General features: G+C 45.6%; 1 pseudogene; it reads left to right on the top strand.

Annotated features, from left to right (window-relative positions):
* The window catches only part of LOC125537891 (putative kinase CHARK), a 45,343-nt pseudogene extending 27,377 nt beyond the window's left edge, over positions 1 to 17,966 (top strand).
* Positions 17,967 to 19,087: the final 1,121 nt, after the last annotated feature.

Raw genomic sequence — 19,087 nt, 5'->3', positions numbered from 1 at the left:
TTCACAAAAGGAGCAAACACATCAAGAGACGCTTCAATTCCATCCGGGATCTAGTCCAGGTGGGAGACATAGAGATTTGCAAGATACATACGGATCTGAATGTTGCAGACCCGTTGACTAAGCCTCTTCCACGAGCAAAACATGATCAGCACCAAGGCTCCATGGGTGTTAGAATCATTACAGTGTAATCTAGATTATTGACTCTAGTGCAAGTGGGAGACTGAAGGAAATATGCCCTAGAGGCAATAATAAAGTTATTATTTATTTCCTTATAATCATGATAAATGTTTATTATTCATGCTAGAATTGTATTAACCGGAAACATAATACATGTGTGAATACATAGACAAACAAAGTGTCACTAGTATGCCTCTACTTGACTAGCTCGTTAATCAAAGATGGTTATGTTTCCTAACCATGAACAATAAAGTTGTTATTTGATTAACGAGGTCACATCATTAGTTGAATGATCTGATTGACATGACCCATTCCATTAGCTTAGCACCCGATCGTTTAGTATGTTGCTATTGCTTTTCTTCATGACTTATACATGTTCCTATGACTATGAGATTATGCAACTCCCGTTTGCCGGAAGAACACTTTGGGTGCTACCAAACGTCACAACGTAACTGGGTGATTATAAAGGAGCATTACAGGTGTCTCCAAAGGTAGATGTTGGGTTGGCGTATTTCGAGATTAGGATTTGTCACTCCGATTGTCGGAGAGGTATCTCTGGGCCCTCTCGGTAATACACATCACATAAGCCTTGCAAGCATTACAACTAATATGTTAGTTGTGAGATGATGTATTACAGAACGAGTAAAGAGACTTGCCGGTGACGAGATTGAACTAGGTATTGGATACCGACGATCGAATCTCGGGCAAGTAACATACCGATGACAAAGGGAACAACGTATGTTGTTATGCGGTCTGACCGATAAAGATCTTCGTAGAATATGTAGGAGCCAATATGGGCATCCAGGTCCCGCTATTGGTTATTGACTGGAGACATGTCTCGGTCATGTCTACATTGTTCTCGAACCCGTAGGGTCCGCACGCTTAAGGTTACGATGACAGTTATATTATGAGTTTATGCATTTTGATGTACCGAAGGTTGTTCGGAGTCCCAGATGTGATCACGGACATGACGAGGAGTCTCGAAATGGTCGAGACGTAAAGATTGATATATTGGAAGCCTATATTTGGATATCGAAAGTGTTCCAGGTGAAATCGGGATTTTACCGGGTTACCGGGAGGTTACCGGAACCCCCCGGGAGCCATATGGGCCTTCATGGGCCTTAGTGGAAAGGTGAAAGGGCTGTCCACAAGGGCTGCGCGCCTCCCCCCTTCCCCTAGTCCTATTAGGACTAGGAGAGGTGGCCGGCCACCCTTCCCCCTCTTTCCCACTTGGGGAATCCTAGTTGGAATAGGATTGGAGGGGAGTCCTACTCCCGGAAGGAGTAGGACTCCTCCTGCGCCTCTCTCTCTTGGCCGGCGCCCCCTCCCCCCTTGGCTCCTTTATATACTGAGGTAGAGACACCCCAAAGACACACAAGTTGATCCACGTGATCTATTCCTTTGCCGTGTGCGGTACCCCCTGCCACCATATACCTCGATAATACTGTAGCGGTGTTTAGGCGAAGCCCTGCTGCTGTAGTTCATCAAGATCGTCACCACACCGTCGTGCTGACGGAACTATTCCCCGACACTTTGCTGGATCGGAGTCCGGGGATCGTCATCGAGCTGAACGTGTGCTCGAACTCGGAGGTGCCGTAGTTTCGTTGCTTGATCGGTTGGATCGTGAAGACGTACGACTACTTCCTCTACGTCGTGTCATCGCTTCCGCAGTCGGTCTGCGTTGGGTACGTAGACAATACTCTCCCCCTCGTTGCTATGCATCACATGATCTTGCGTGTGCGTAGGAAATTTTTTGAAATTACTACGAAACCCAACAACAGGGAGCTACAACGTGAGCTATTTATCTACAACATATTTGCAAAGACAATTTAGACTATGTTCATGATAATTGAGTTCATTTAATGAACTCCCACTCAGATAGACATCCCTCTAGTCATCTAAGTGAAACATGATCCGAGTCAACTAGGCCGTGTCCGATCATCACGTGAGACGGACTAGTCAACATTGGTGAACATCTTCATGTTGATCGTATCTTCTATACGACTCATGCTCGACCTTTCGGTCTTCCGTGTTCCAAGGCCATGTCTGTACATGCTAGGCTCGTCAAGTCAACCTAAGTGTTTTTGCTGTGTAAATCTGGCTAACACCCGTTGTATTCGAACGTTAGAATCTATCACACCCGATCATCACATGGTGCTTTGAAACAACGAACCTTCGCAACGGTGCACAGTTAGGGGGAACACTTTCTTGAAATTATTACGAGGGATCATCTTATTTAAGCTACCGTCGTTCTAAGAAAATAAAATGTAAAACATGATAAACATCACATGCAATCAAATAGTGACATGATATGGCCAATATCATTTTGCTCCTCTCGATCTCCATCTTCGGGGCTCCATGATCATCGTTGTCACCGACATGAGACCATGATCTCCATCATCATGATCTCTATCATCGTGTCTTCTTGAAGTTGTCTCATCATCTATTACTTCTACTACTATGGCTAACGCTTTAGAAGTAAAGTAATTACATGACGTTTATGTTGACACGCAGGTCATAAATAAATAAAGACAACTCTTATGGCTCCTGCCGGTTGTCATACTCATCGACATGCAAGTCATGATTCCTATTACAAGAACATGATCAATCTCATACATCACATATATCATTCATCACATCCTTTTGGCAATATCACATCACAAGGCATATGCTACAAAAACAAGTTAGACGTCCTCTAATTGTTGTTGCAAGTTTTTACGTGGCTGCTATAGGTTTCTAGCAAGAACGTTTCTTACCTACGCGAAAACCACAACGTGATATGCCAATTTCTATTTACCCTTCATAAGGACCCTTTTCATCGAATCCGATCCGACTAAAGTGGGAGAGACAGACACCCGCTAGCCACCTAATGCAACTAGTGCATGTCAGTCGGTGGAACCAGTCTCACGTAAGAGTACGTGTAAGGTCGGTCCGGGCCGCTTCATCCCACGATGCCGCCGAATCAAGATAAGACTAGTAATGGCAAGCAAATTGACAAAATCGACGCCCACTACAACTTGTGTTCTACTCGTGCATAGAAACTACGCATAGACCTAGCTCATGATGCCACTGTTGGGGAACGTAGCAGAAATTCAAAATTTTCTATGCATCACCAAGATCAATCTATGGAGTAATCTAGCAACGAGGGGAAGGAGAGTGCATCTACATACCCTTGTAGATCGCTAAGCGGAAGCGTTCAAGTGAACGGGGTTGATGGAGTCGTACTCGTCGTGATCCAAATCACCGATGATCCTAGTGCCGAACGGACGGCACCTCCGTGTTCAACACACGTACAGCCCGGTGACGTCTCCTACGCCTTGATCTAGCAAGGGGAGAAGGAGAGGTTGGGGAAGACTCCATCCAGCAGCAGCACGACGGCGTGGTGGTGGTGGAGGAGCGCGGGACTCCAGCAGGGCTTCGCCAAGCACTACGAGAGACGAGGAGGGAGAGAGGTAGGGCTGCGCCAACAGGGAGAGCAAATCACGCATGTTGGGCAGCCCCATACCTCAAGTATATATAGGGGGAGGGGAGGGGCTGCGCCCCCACCTAGGTTTCCACCCCTAGGGGTGGCGGCCAGCCCTAGATCCCATCTAGGGGGCGGCCAAGGGGGGAGAGGGGGGGCGCACCACTAGGTGGGCCTTAGGCCCATCTAAGCCTAGGGTTTCCCCCTTTTTCCTTCTCTCTTTGCCTTGGGCCCTGGTGGGGGGGCGCACCAGCCCACCTGGGGCTGGTCCCCTCTCACACTTGTCCCACGCAGCCCTCTGGGGCAGGTAGCCCCACCTGGTGGACCCCCGGGACCCTCCCGGTGGTCCCGGTACGTTACCGATAGCACCCGAAACCTTTCCGCTGACCAAAACAGGACTTCCCATATATAAATCTTTACCTCCGGACCATTCCGGAACTCCTCGTGACGTCCGGGATCTCATCCGGGACTCCGAACAACATTCGGTAACCACGTATATCTATTCCCTATAACCCTAGCGTCATCGAACCTTAAGTGTGTAGACCCTACGGGTTCGGGAACCATGCAGACATGACCGAGACAACTCTCCGGCCAATAACCAACAGCGGGATCTGGATACCCATGTTGGCTCCCACATGTTCCACGATGATCTCATCAGATGAACCACGATGTCAAGGATTCAATCAATCCCGTATACAATTCCCTTTGTCTAGCGGTACGATACTTGCCCGAGATTCGATCGTCGATATCCCGATACCTTGTTCAATCTCGTTACCGGCAAGTCTCTTTACTCGTTCCGTAACACATCATCCCGTGATCAACTCCTTGGTCACATTGTGCACATTATGATGATGTCCTACCGAGTGGGCCCAGAGATACCTCTCAGTTACACGGAGTGACAAATCCCAATCTCGATTCGTGCCAACCCAACAGATACTTTCAGAGATACCTGTAGTGTACCTTTATAGCCACCCAGTTACGTTGTGACGTTTGGCACACCCAAAGCACTCCTACGGTATCCGGGAGTTGCACAATCTCATGGTCTAAGGAAATGATACTTGACATTAGAAAAGCTTTAGCATACGAACTACACGATCTTTGTGCTAGGCTTAGGATTGGGTCTTGTCCATCACATCATTCTCCTAATGATGTGATCCCGTTATCAACGACATCCAATGTCCATGGTCAGGAAACCATAACCATCTATTGATCAACGAGCTAGTCAACTAGAGGCTTACTAGGGACATGTTGTTGTCTATGTATCCACACATGTATCTGAGTTTCCTATCAATACAATTCTAGCATGGATAATAAACGATTATCATGAACAATGAAATATAATATAATAATAACCAATTTATTATTGCCTCTAGGGCATATTTACAACAGAAAGGGCTTCCCTTGCAAATTTCGTGATTGGATTGCTATTGTACTTTGCACCTCTTCCTCACGTTTCCTGCTCAATGGTCTACGCGGACCTCCCATCAAACATGGTCGCGGTTTTCGGCAAGGGGACTCGATCTCGCCATTGCTATTCGTCCTCGCAATTGATCCTCTTCACCAAATGCTTGACTTGGCAACAAGGAAGGGCCTCCTTCATAATATTCGGGGACGAGGTGCTATGATGAGAACCTCCTTATACGCGGATGACGCGACCATTTTTATGGCCCCTATCAAGAGTGACATCGACAACCTCTCCACCATTTTGAAGGGCTTCGGTGATGTCACGGGTCTATGAAGGAAATATGCCCTAGAGGCAATGATAAAGTTATTATTTATTTCCTTATATCATGATAAATTTTTACTATTCATGCTAGAATTGTATTAACTGGAAACATAATACATGTGTGAATACATAGACAAACAGAGTGTCACTAGTATGCCTCTACTTGACTAGCTCGTTAATCAAAGATGGTTATGTTTCCTAACCATAGACATGAGTTGTCATTTGATTAACGGGGTCACATCATTAGGAGAATGATGTGATTGACATGACCCATTCCGTTAGCTTAGCACTTGATCGTTCAGTTTGTTGCTATTGCTTTCTTCATGACTTATACATGTTCCTATGACTATGAGATTATGCAACTCCCGTTTACCGGAGGAACACTTTGTGTGCCACCAAACGTCACAACGTAACTGGGTGATTATAAAGGTGCTCTACAGGTGTCTCCGAAGGTACTTGTTGGGTTGGCGTATTTCGAGATTAGGATTTGTCACACCAATTGTCGGAGAGGTATCTCTGGGCCCACTCGGTAATGCACATCACTATAAGCCTTGCAAGCATTGCAACTAATGAGTTAGTTGCGGGATGATGTATTACGAAACGAGTAAAGAGACTTGCCGGTAACGAGATTGAACTAGGTATTGAGATACCGACGGTCAAATCTCGGGCAAGTAACATACCGATGACAAAGGGAACAACGTATGTTGTTATGCGGTCTGACCGATAAAGATCTTCATAGAATATGTGGGAGCCAATATGAGCATCCAGGTTTCACTATTGGTTATTGACAAGAGACATGTCTCGGTCATGTCTACATTGTTCTCGAACCCGTAGGGTCCGCACGCTTAAGGTTTCGATGACAGTTATATTATGAGTTTATGAGTTTTGATGTACCGAAGGAGTTCGGAGTCCCGGATGAGATCGGGGACATGACGAGGAGTCTTGAAATGGTCGAGACGTATAGATCAATATATTGGACGACTATATTCGGACATCGGAAAGGTTCTGAGTGATTCGCGTATTTTTCGGAGTACCGGAGAGTTACGGGAATTCGCCGGGGAGTATATGGGCCTTATTGGGCCATACGGGAGTAGAGGAGAGAGGCCAAAAGGAAGGAGGCGCGCGCCCCCCCTCTGATCCGAATTGGACAAGGGGTGCAGCCCACTTTTCCTTGTTCCTCTCCCCCTCTTTCCTTCTCTCCTACTCCAACAAGGGAAGCAGGAGTCCTACTCCCAGTGGGAGTAGGACTCCCCCCTTGGCGCGCCCTCCTCCTAGGCCGGCCACCTCTCCCCTTGCTCCTTTATATACAGGGGCACGGGGCACCTCTAGACACAACAGTTGATCATTAATCTCTTAGCCGTGTGCGGTGCCCCCCTCCACCATAGTCCTTGATAATATTGTAGTGGTGCTTAGGCGAAGCCCTGCGATAGTAGAACATCAAGATTGTCACCACGCCGTCGTGCTGACGGAACTCTTCCCCGACATTCTGCTGGATCGGAGTCCGAGGATCGTCATCGAGTTGAACATGTGCTACAACTTGGAGGTGCCGTAGTTTCGGTGCTTGATCGGTCGGGCCGTGAAGACGTACGACTATATCAACCGCGTTGTGCTAACGCTTCCGCTTTCGGTCTACGAGGGTACGTGGACAACACTCTCCCCTCTCGTTGCTATGCATCACCATGATCTTGCGTGTGCGTAGGAATTTTTTTGAAATTACTACGTTACCCAATAGTGGCATCCGAGCCTGGTTTTATGCGTTGATGTAATATGCACGAGTAGAACACAAGTGAGTTGTGGGCGATATAAGTCATACTGCTTACCAGCATGTCACACTTTGGTTCGACGGTATTGTTGGATGAAGCGGCCCGGACCGACATTACGCGTACGCTTACGCGAGACTGGTTTTACCGTCGTGCTATGCACACAGGTGACGAGCGGGTGTCAGTTTCTCCAACTTTAGTTGAACCGAGTGTGGCTACGCCCGGTCCTTGCGAAGGTTAAAACAACACCAACTTGACAAACTATCGTTGTGGTTTTGATGCGTAGGTAAGAACGGTTCTTTCTCAGCCCGTAGCAGCCACGTAAAACTTGCATCAACAAAATAGAGGACGTCTAACTTGTTTTTGCAGGGCATGTTGTGATGTGACATGGTCAAGACGTGATGAGATATAAGTTGTTGTATAAGATGATCATGTTTTGTTGAAGTTATCGGCAACTGGCAGAAGCCTTATGGTTGTCTCTTTATTGCATAAGATGCAAGCGCCAAATAATTGCTTTCAATTATCGCTATGCGATAGCAATAGTTGCAAGAGCAATAGTTGGCGAGACGACCATGTGACGACACATTGATATAGATCAAGATGATAGAGATCATGGTGTCATGCCGGTGACGATGGAAATCATGACGATGTTTTGGAGATGGAGATCAAAGGCACAAGATGATGATGGCCATATCATGTCACATATTTTGATTGCATGTGATGTTTATCTTTTATGCATCTTATCTTGCTTTAATTGACGGTAGCTTTATAAGATGATCTCTCACTAAATTTCAAGATAAAAGTGTTCTCCCTGAGTATGCACTGTTGCCAAAATTCGTCGTGCCCAGACACCACGTGATGATCGGGTGTGATAAGCTCTACGTCCATCTACAACGGGTGCAAGCCATTTTTGCACATGCAGAATACTCAGGTTAAACTTGACGAGCCTAGCATATGCAGATATGGCCTCGGAACACTGAGACTGAAAGGTCGAGCGTGAATTATATAGTAGATATGATCAACATAGTGATGTTCACCATTGAAAACTACTCCATTTCACGTGATGATCGGTTATGGTTTAGTTGATTTGGATCACGTGATCACTTAGAAGATTAGAGGGATGTCTTTCTAAGTGGGAGTTCTTAAGTAATATGATTAATTGAACTTAAATTTATCATGAACTTAGTCCTGGTAGTATTAGCATATCTATGTTGTAGATCAATAGCTCGGTTTAGCTCCCCTGTTTTATTTTTGATATGTTCCTAGAGAAAACTAAGTTGAAAGATGTTAGTAGCAATGATGCGGATTGGATCAGTGATCTGAGGTTTATCCTCATTGCTGCACAGAAGAATTATGTCCTTAATGCACCGCTAGGTGATGGACCTATTGCAGGAGCAGATGCAGACGTCATGAATGTTTGGCTAGCTCAATATGATGACTACTTGATAGTTTAGTGCACCATGCTTAATAGCTTAGAATCAGGACTTCAAAGACGTTTTGAACGTCATGGATCATATGGATGTTCCAGGAGTTGAAGTTAATATTTCAAGCAAATACCCGAGTTGAGAGATATGAATTCTCCAACAAGTTCTATAGCTAAAAGATGGAGGAGAATAGCTCAAGCAGTGAGCATGTGTTCAGATTGTCTGGGTACTACAATCGCTTGAATCAAGTGGAAGTTAATCTTCCAGATAAAATAGTGATTGACAGAATTCTCTAGTCACCATCACCAAGTTAGTAGAACTTCGTGATGAACTATAGTATGCAAGGGATGATGAAAACGATTCCCGAGCTTTTCATGATGATGAAATCGATGAAGATAGAAATCAAGAAAGAGCATCAAGTGTTGATGATTAACAAAGACCACTAGTTTCAAGAAAAGGGCAAAGGGAAGAAAGGGGAACTTCAAGAAGAACGGCAAACAAGTTGCTGCTCAGGTGAAAAAAACCCAAGTCTGGACCTAAGCCTGAAACTGAGTGATTCTACTGCAAAGGGACTGGTCATTGGAAGCGGAACTACCCCAAGTAATTGGCGGATAAGAAGGATGGCAAAGTGAACATAGGTATATTTGATATACATGTTATTGATGTGTACTTTACCAGTGTTTATAGCAACCCCTCAGTATTTGATACTAGTTCAGTTGCTAAGAATAGTAACTTGAAACGGGAGTTGCAGAATGAACATAGACTAGTTATGGGTGAAGTGACGATGTGTATTGGAAATGGTTCCAAGATTGATATGATCATCATCGCACACTCCCTATACTTTCGGGATTAGTGTTAAACCTAAAATAAATGTTATTTAGTGTTTGCGTTGAGCATGAATATGATTGGATCATGTTTATTGCAATACGGTTATTCATGTAAGTTAGAGAATAATTGTTGTTCTGTTTACATGAATAAAACCTTCTATGGTCATACACCCAATAAAAATGGTTTGTTGGATCTCGATCGTGGTAATACACATTTTCATAAAATTGAAGCCAAAAGATGCAAAGTTAATAATGATAGTGCAACTTATTTGTGGCACTGCCGTTTAGGTCATATCGGTGTAAAGCGTATGAAGAAAATCCATGCTGATGGGCTTTTGGAATCACTTGATTATGAATCAGTTGATGCTTGCGAACCATGCCTCATGGGCAAGATGACTAAGACTCCGTTCTCCGGAACATTGGAGCGAGCAACAGATTTGTTGGAAATCATACATACTGATGTATGTGGTCCGATGAATATTGAGGCTCATGGCAGGTATCATTATTTTCTGATCTTCACAGATGATTTAAGCAGATATGAGTATATCTACTTGATGAAACACAAGTCTAAAACATTTGAAAAGTTCAAAGAATTTCAGAGTGAAGTGGAGAATCATCGTAACAAAAATAAAAGTTTCTACGATATGATCGCAGAAGTAAAATATTTGAGTTACGAGTTTGGCCTTCAGTTAAAACAATGTGAAATAGTTTCACTACTCACGCCACCTGGAACACCACAGTGTAATGGTGTGTCCGAACGTCATAACCGTACTTTATTAGATATAGTGCGATCTATGATGTCTCCACTATCGTTTTGGGGTTATGCATTAGAGACGGCTACATTCACATTAAATAGGGCACCATCTAAATTCGTGGAGATGACACCATATGAACTGTGGTTTGGCGAGAAACATCAGCTGTCGTTTCTTAAAGTTTGGGACTGCGATGCTTATGTGAAAAAGTTTTCAACATGATAAGCTCGAACCCAAATCGGAGAAGTAAATCTTCATAGGATACCTAAAAGAAACTGTTGGGTACACCTTCTATCACAGATCCGAAGGCAAGATATTCGTTGCTGAGAATGGATCCTTTCTAGAGAAGGAGTTTCTCTCGAAAGAAGTGAGTGGGAGGAAAATGGAACTTGATAAGGTAATTGTACCTTCTCCCGAATTGGAAAATAGTTCATCACAGAAATCAGTTCCAGTGATGTCTACACCAACAAGAGAGGAAGTTAATGATGATGAGAAACTTTAGATCAAGTTACTACAGAACTTCGTAGATGAACCAGAGTGAGATCCGCACCAGAGTAGTATGGTAATCCTGTTCTGGAGGTCATGTTACTTGACCATGACGAACTTGCGAACTATGAGGAAGCGATGATGAGCCCAGATTCCGTGAAATGGTTTGAGGCCATGAAATCTGAGATGGGATCCATGTATGAGAACAAAGTATGGACTTTGATTGACTTGCCAATGATCGGCGAGTCATTGAGATTAAATGGATCTTCAAGAGGAAGACGGACACTGATAGTAGTGTTACTATCTACAAAGCTAGAATTGTCGCAAAAGGTTTTCGACAAGTTCAAGGTGTTGACTACGATGAGAGTTTATCACTCGTATCTATGCTTAAGTATGTCCGAATCATGTTAGCAATTGCCGCATTTTATGAAATCTGGCAAATGGATAAACAAAACTGCATTCCTTAATGGATTTATTAAAGAAGAGTTGTATATGATGCAACCAGAAGGTTTTGTCAATCCTAAAGGTACTAACAAAATATGCAAGCTCCAGCGATCCATCTATGGACTGGTGCAAGCATCTCGGAGTTGGAATATACGCTTTGATAAGTTAATCAAAGCATATAGTTTTATACAGACTTGCGGTGAAGCCTGTATTTTCAAGAAAGTGAGTGGGAGCACTACAACATTTCTGATAAGTATATGTGTATGACATATTGTTGATCGGAAATAATGTAGAATTATTCTGCAAAGCATAAAGGAGTGTTTGAAAGGAGTTTTTCAAAGAAAGATCTCAGTGAAGCTGCTTACATATTGAGCATCAAGATCTATAGAGATAGATCAAAACGCTTGATAAGTTTTCAATGAGTACATACCTTGACAAGTTTTTCAAGTAGTTCAAAATGGAATAGTCAAAGAAAGAGTTCTTGCATGTGTTACAAGGTGTGAAATTGAGTAAGACTCAAAGCCCGACCACGGCAGAAAATAGAGAGAGAATGAAAGTCATTTCCTATGCCTCAGCCATAGGTTATATAAAGTATGCCATGCTGTGTACCAGACCTATTGTATACCCTGCCCTGAGTTTGGCAAGGGAGTACAATAGTGATCTAGGAGTAGATCACTGGACATTGGTCAAAATTATCCTTAGTGGAATAAGGATATGTTTCTCGATTATGGAGGTGACAAAAGGTTCAGCGTAAAGGGTTACGTCGATGCAAGTTTTGACACTAATCCAGATGACTCTAAGTCTCAATCTGGATACATATTGAAAGTGGGAGCAATTAGCTAGAGTAGCTCCGTGCAGAGCATTGTTGACATAGAAATTTGCAAAATACATACGGATCTGAATATGGCAGACCCGTTGACTAAACTTCTCTCACAAGCAAAACATGATCACACCTTACTACTCTTTGGGTGTTAATCACATAGCGATGTGAACTAGATTATTGACTCTAGTAAACCCTTTGGGTGTTGGTCACATGTCGATGTGAACTATGGGTGTTAATCACATGGTGATGTGAACTATTGGTATTAAATCACATGGTGATGTGAACTAGATTATTGACTCTAGTGCAAGTGGGAGACTGAAGGAAATATGCCCTAGAGGCAATGATAAAGTTATTATTTATTTCCTTATATCATGATAAATGTTTATTATTCATGCTAGAATTGAATTAACTGGAAACATAATACATGTGTGAATACATAGACAAACAGAGTGTTACTAGTATGCCTCTACTTGACTAGCTCATTCATCAAAGATGGTTATGTTTTCTAACCATAGACATGAGTTGTCATTTGATTAACGGGGTCACGTCATTAGGAGAATGATGTGATTGACATGACCCATTGCGCTGGCTTAGCACTTGATCGTTCAGTTTGTTGTTATTGCTTTCTTCATGACTTATACATGTTCCTATGACTATGGGATTATGCAACTCCCGTTTACCGGAGGAACACTTTGTGTGCCACCAAACGTCACAACGTAACTGGGTGATTATAAAGGTGCTCTACAGGTGTCTCCGAAGGTACTTGTTGGGTTGGCGTATTTCGAGATTAGGATTTGTCACTCCAATTGTCGGAGAGGTATCTATGGGCCCACTCGGTAATGCACATCACTATAAGCCTTGCAAGCATTGCAACTAATGAGTTAGTTGCGGGATGATGTATTATGGAACGAGTAAAGAGACTTGCCGGTAACGAGATTGAACTAGGTATTGAGATGCCGACGATCAAATCTCGGGCAAGTAACATACTGATGACAAAGGGAACAACGTATGTTGTTATGCGGTCTGACCGATAAAGATCTTCGTAGAATATGTGGGAGCCAATATGAGCATCCAGGTTCCGCTATTGGTTATTGACAGGAGACGTGGCTCGTTCATGTCTACATTGTTCTCGAACCCGTAGGGTCCGCACGCTTAAAGTTTCGATGACAGTTATATTATGAGTTTATGAGTTTTGATGTACCGAAGGAGTTCGGAGTCCCGGATGAGATTGGGGACATGACGAGGAGTCTTGAAATGGTTGAGACGTAAAGATCGATATATTGGACGACTATATTCGGACATCGGAAAGGTTCCGAGTGATTCGGGTATTTTTCGGAGTACCGGAGAGTTACGGGAATTCGGCGGGGAGTATATGGGCCTTATTGGGCCATACGGGAATAGAGGAGAGAATCCAAAAGGAAGGAGGCGCGCGCCCCCCCTCTGGTCCGAATTGGACAAGGGGTGCAGCCCACTTTTCCTTGTTCCTCTCCCCATCTTTCCTTCTCTCCTACTCCAACAAGTGAAGGAGGAGTCCTACTCCTGGTGGGAGTAGGACTCCCCCCTTGGCGCGCCCTCCTCCTAGGCCGGCCACCTCTCCCCTTGCTCCTTTATATACAGGGGCAGGGGGGGCACCTCTAAACACAACAGTTGATCATTGATCTCTTAGCCGTGTGCGGTGCCCCCCTTCACCATAGTCCTTGATAATATTGTAGTGGTGCTTAGGCGAAGCCCTGCGACAGTACAACATCAAGATCGTCACCACGCCGTCGTGCTGACGGAACTCTTCCCCGACATTCTGCTGGATCGGAGTCCGGGGATCGTCATCGAGTTGAACGTGTGCTAGAACTCGGAGGTGCCATAGTTTCGGTGCTTGATCGGTCGGGCCGTGAAGATGTACGACTACATCAACCGCGTTGTGCTAACGCTTCCGCTTTCGGTCTACCAGGGTACGTGGACAACACTCTCCCCTCTCGTTGCTATGCATCACCATGATCTTGCGTGTGCGTAAGAATTTTTTTTGAAATTACTACGTTACCCAACAGTCTATGCACCAACTTTCACAAAAGCTCGGTTGTGCACATCCGATGCTCCAACGTTGACTTGGATCATGTCCTCAGTGGCGTACCGGTGTCCAGAGCCACCTTCCCGATGAAATACATGGGACTCCCACTCTTAGTCTGGCAGCTCAAGTCTGTAGATTTCCAATACCTTGAGGACAAGGCGGCCGGCAAACTTGTCACTTGGGACGGACAAAACAGCACCACCATCGGGCGCACGACACTTGTCAAATCAGTCATTGCCTCCCAGGCAGTGTATACCATCACGCCTCTCATCGTGCCACCGCGCTCTCTTCACAACATCAACAAATTGGAGAGGGCCTTTCTCTGGTCTGGTTCAGATAAGACGACCGGTGCCAAATGTAAAGTGAATTGGAAGGTGGTCTGTCGCCCCAAGGAGTACGGAGGCCTTGGGGTTCTAGACACTGACAAGTTTGCTCGGGCCTTACGTCTTAGATGGCCTTGGTATGAATGGAAGGCGCCGAACAAGCTTTGGATGGGGCTTGGGAACCCCTGCACGGAGGACGATATGGACTTCTTCTATGCCTCAACGGCCATCATTTTAGGCAATGGAACCAAAACACCTTTTTGGGACTCCCCATGGCTTCTTGGGCGGAAACCGAAGGACATTGCTCCTTTAATATATGATGCCTCCACGCATAAGAATTGGAAAGTGCGTGAAGCCCTCGATGGAAATGCTTGGATTCTTAAAATCAGCCACAACATCGTCGCTTCCGTTGCCCACATCCGTCAATTCTTCACGTTATGGATGTTGGTGCATGATCTACACCTGGACACACAAGCTGGCGATGACATTATCTGGAAACATGCCAATAACGGGATCTACTCGGCGGCCACTACATACAAGGCACAGTTCCTCGGCTTGACGCTCTCGCCTATGGACTTCATGATCTGGAAGGCTTGGGCCCCTCCCAAGATCAAATTCTTTGCTTGGTTGGCTATCCAAGACCGGATTTGGACTGCCGACAGATTAGAGCGGCGCGGATGGGAAAACTGTGGACTCTGCCCGCTCTGCAGGACTGAAGGCGAGACGGGCGCGCACCTCTTCTTCAAATGCCGCTACACTATTTGGCTATGGAACTCGGTCATCCTTGAATTCGGTCTTACTCACATGGACACCTCTTCTTGGCATTTGGATGGATCCATTTTGGAATGGTGGGACAAGTGAACCAGCTTGCAAAACCAAGATCGACGAGCCTTGGCCTTCCTTACAATGTTGGTTTCTTGGACAATCTGGAACAAGCGTAACGCTCGGGTCTTCCGTCGCAAGAGTGCACCACCCCCGGTCCTCCTTCGGACTATCATCGACGACGCCAAGCTTTGGGTTCTCGCGGGTACTAAAAAACTGGGGTCCATTATTGTATGCGAGTAGTTGTCATGCCATCAGGGCCGGTCCTGAGATTTTGGGGGCCCGGGGCGAAAGTATAACTTGGGGCCCCTTGTTATAAACATAATATGCATATCTTCAAATTTTCTTGTAAGATTCTTCGATGAAAAATCACTTGTGATTGTGTGAATGTCAATATCATCCAATAGTTTGTTATCGATGCATAATGTTACCTAACCATTTAAGCTCTTTTAGTTCATTGTTTATCCCAAATGGTTCTTCAATGATTTTAAATTTGAAAAGCTTCTTTTAGCTGATGCAACAATCACATGCACCGTGAATCTGAACAATCTTTCAACACAGTGAGTTATATCCTTTCTTCAATGAAGTGATTCATATCAACCAAAACAAATAGATATGTAACATGCAAAAAAAATCATCCGCAGCTTATAGAATTTCTTCATGGCAACTACTTTTATCAAATTCTTTCTTTCTCAAAGCATGAAGTTTTACTTTAAACTGTATGGAATAGTACTATTGACATACCTGAGATTGATTAGATCGGCGTCAGTCATTGGACGCTCGGCGATGATGTGACGTGGATTTCTGGTGGCAGACACTCGAGGATGTACATGTGCGCTCGGGCCGGCAATGTCAATTTTCTGGGGTAGGTGATGTTCGTGTTGTGTCGTCGCCGCATACAGTGCCCCGAGACTGATAGATGATGTGGGATCGGGTAGGCTAGGATTGATGGCGGAGGGAGGAGATCACCTTCTCCTTGGCTCGAGGAACCAGCGCCAACGGCCATGGTGGAGTCGTCGGCGTGGGGTTGTGTGTGCGCTAGGGTGGATGCAGTGGAGCTTCCCATCGGCTCGTGGTAACCCTAGATTGGTAGGGATGTTGGTGGGGTCAGCGGTGCACGGTCCCGTCGAGCCGTTCGGCTCGAACGGAAAAGAGATCAACCTAACAGAGACTAGTCACCCCTAAGCGATTTGGGATCTGGAGTTTGGAGCTTGCGGAGAACAGAGAATAGAGGGAATTAGGGATGACCTCACGCCACACGATCGTTTATTTTTCTTTTGGAGGGAGAATGTCTCACGATAGTTATGGAATATAAAGAGAATGAGCCGACGTGATTTACGTGTGTACGCTGATTTGTTTCCGCATGATCGTACCCTGATTTATGTGCGTTCGCTGCTACCTTCCTTCTTGAGCTGGGCTACTTCTTTTTTCTACGTGAAGCTATGGCCTGCTACTATACATACCTTTATACGTATATTACACCTCGGAGGGGGCCCCTAGATCTTGGGGGCCCGGGGCGGCCGCCCCCCCTGCCCCCCTCAGGGCCGGCCCTGCATGCCATGTGTGTGGTCACTTGTAACACCATAAAACTCTTCTCTCTTATTTAATGAATGAGGTAAATTTTTTGCCTCCGTTTCGGAAAAAAAAAGTGTGAGCTTGACGCCGCGACGGACAATTTCGCCGAGGAAAGAAAGATCGGGAGAGGCGGGTTCGGTCAGGTGTACCGAGGCTACTTGAGTGACCAAGACCGGGATGTGGCCATCAAGACGCTCTCGGAGGAGCAGACGACGGTGCAGGGGAGCAAGGAGTTTGAGGCAGAGGTCAACATCATGAGCCGTCTTAGACACCGCAACATCGTCCAGCTCATCGGCTGGTACCGTGGCCGGAGATCACTAGCGATTGTCTACGAGCTCGTCTCCGGAGGCAGCCTTGACACCCATCTCTACAGTCCTGGCAGACCCTTAACGTGGCCCGAGAGGTATTCCTCCTTCTGTTGTTCTGCATCGACCGATCTTATCTAAAAGTTTTTGAGCCGGAGTTGGCAGTATCCAAGCTCTATACCCGCCACTGTCACTGCAGGTACAAGATCGCGCTCGGCCTGGGCTCCGCCTTGCGGTTCATCCACCCGGAATGCGACCAGTGCATCATGCACGGCGACATCAAACCCGCAAACGTGATGCTCGACGCGTCGCGCAACGCCAAGCTTGGCGACTGCAGGCTAGCGAGCCTCGTCGACCACTGAGCCGAGCCACACTGACAACGCAGGTCGTCGTGGGAACCCTCGGGTACATCGACCCGGAGTTCGTCAGCAGCCGCAGGCTGAGCACCGAGTCCGACGTGTACAGTTTCGGCATCGTGCTCCTCAAGATCGCCTGCGGCCGGCGACCAACGTAGAGGCGGCCAGATCATCAGGCCTCGGTGGCGCTGCTGGCCTCGGTCCGTGGCATGTACCACCGAAAGTCCGGAACCCAATGGCGGAGCTAGGGGGAACAGCAAGGGCCCTGGCCTCCCTGTACAATAAGGATGATTTTGTACTTAAGTCTAATTTAGACATGATGTTTGGACAAAATTAGCTTTCTTGGCCCCCTCTAAGTGAGAATCACCATGTTCGGCCCCGTTTAAGCTCAAATCCTGCCTCCACCCTTGCCGGAACCGGATCGTCGACGCGCCTGATCGGAGGCTGGATGGCGAGTTTGACAGGCTGCAAATGGAGCGTCTGCTCGTCACAGGGCTCTGGTGCGTGCACCACGACCCGATGCAGCGGCCGTCCGTTGCGGGCAGGCTATGGATGTGCTACGATCTGGAGACGCAAAGTTGCCCGTGCTTGTAGAGATGAGTGGTGCAGGTGAGGTTCAGTCTTTGGAGGCACAGGCTTAGGGCATGTACAATGGTGTTATCTTAGTAGTGCCACGTAGGATAAATGATGAGGTGCAGGAGAGAGAATTCGTAAGAAAAAACCTTGTCTTTTCTTATTTAAGAGAAGACAAGAGATGATCTCTTAGCATAATTTGTCTCATCATGTTTTAAGGAATGACAAGTTATTAAAGATCAGGCTAAGAGATCGGGGGCAGCCATGAGGGTGTGGGCGATGGGGCTGAGTCGGAGGTCGGGGCAACGAGGCAGAGGCGAGGCGCTGTCTATGGGAAAGTGGGCGGCGGGGATCGATGAGCCGGAGGCCAGGCCGGCCGAGAAGCGGGGAGATGAAGGTTGGCGACGAGGACGAGGTGGAGGTGGCGTCCTCCAGCCATGCTATCTGTTCAGGGAGTCGGGGTTAGGCACAACCAGATGATGGATGCTGGCAACAACAGCGTCCAGACTAGGACGTCCTTCTCATCTGCGTCCAGGCTGGACGCTGTTTTCCACTGCGTCCTTACTATTTTCCAAATTTCCAAATTTCCATTTATCATTTACCACTTTCGTAATTATTAAATTATTAATTACTATTAATAAAATTTTCGGTCATTTTTTCATTGTTTGTTTCCTTTTAATTTGTCAAAGCCTAAAACTAAAACCCAGCTAGCCCCACGTCCGCCTGGGTGGCTGGCCTATACGCAAATCTGGTCGCTAGCTCCCATGAAAAAAAACTAGTCACTAGCTATCCGTACAAAAAAATCTGATCGCTAGCTTTTTTGGAAGAAAAAGACTGATCACTAGTGCTAACATCGATTTGTTAGCTTTCGCGTCTGATCAATAAACATATACAAGTACGTCTCTCATCACTAGCTTCTAGGCTACCTATGATTTTTTTTGGCCTATTGGTTTTTGCGTTTTTCACTCTTATATTTTATAATTAATTTTCAGCAAGGAACAAATTTGGAACAAAATATATTTCAAAAAACATGTTCACGAATTTACATAAATTTTTAAATTACAAAAAATGTTAACGAATACAAAAATGTTCTAATATACGGTGAACAATCCTTTAATATATGATGATCATTTTCTGAATACACACTATTTTTTGCAATATACATATAATTTTTCTATGCAGTGAACCT

Source organism: Triticum urartu, chromosome 2A (assembly GCF_056163025.1).
Source record: "Triticum urartu cultivar PI428250 chromosome 2A, HENAU_Tu73, whole genome shotgun sequence".
Classification (NCBI taxonomy): domain Eukaryota; kingdom Viridiplantae; phylum Streptophyta; class Magnoliopsida; order Poales; family Poaceae; genus Triticum; species Triticum urartu.
Note: the sequence above shows the minus strand (reverse complement) of the source record. Positions and strands in the feature narration are given on the sequence as shown.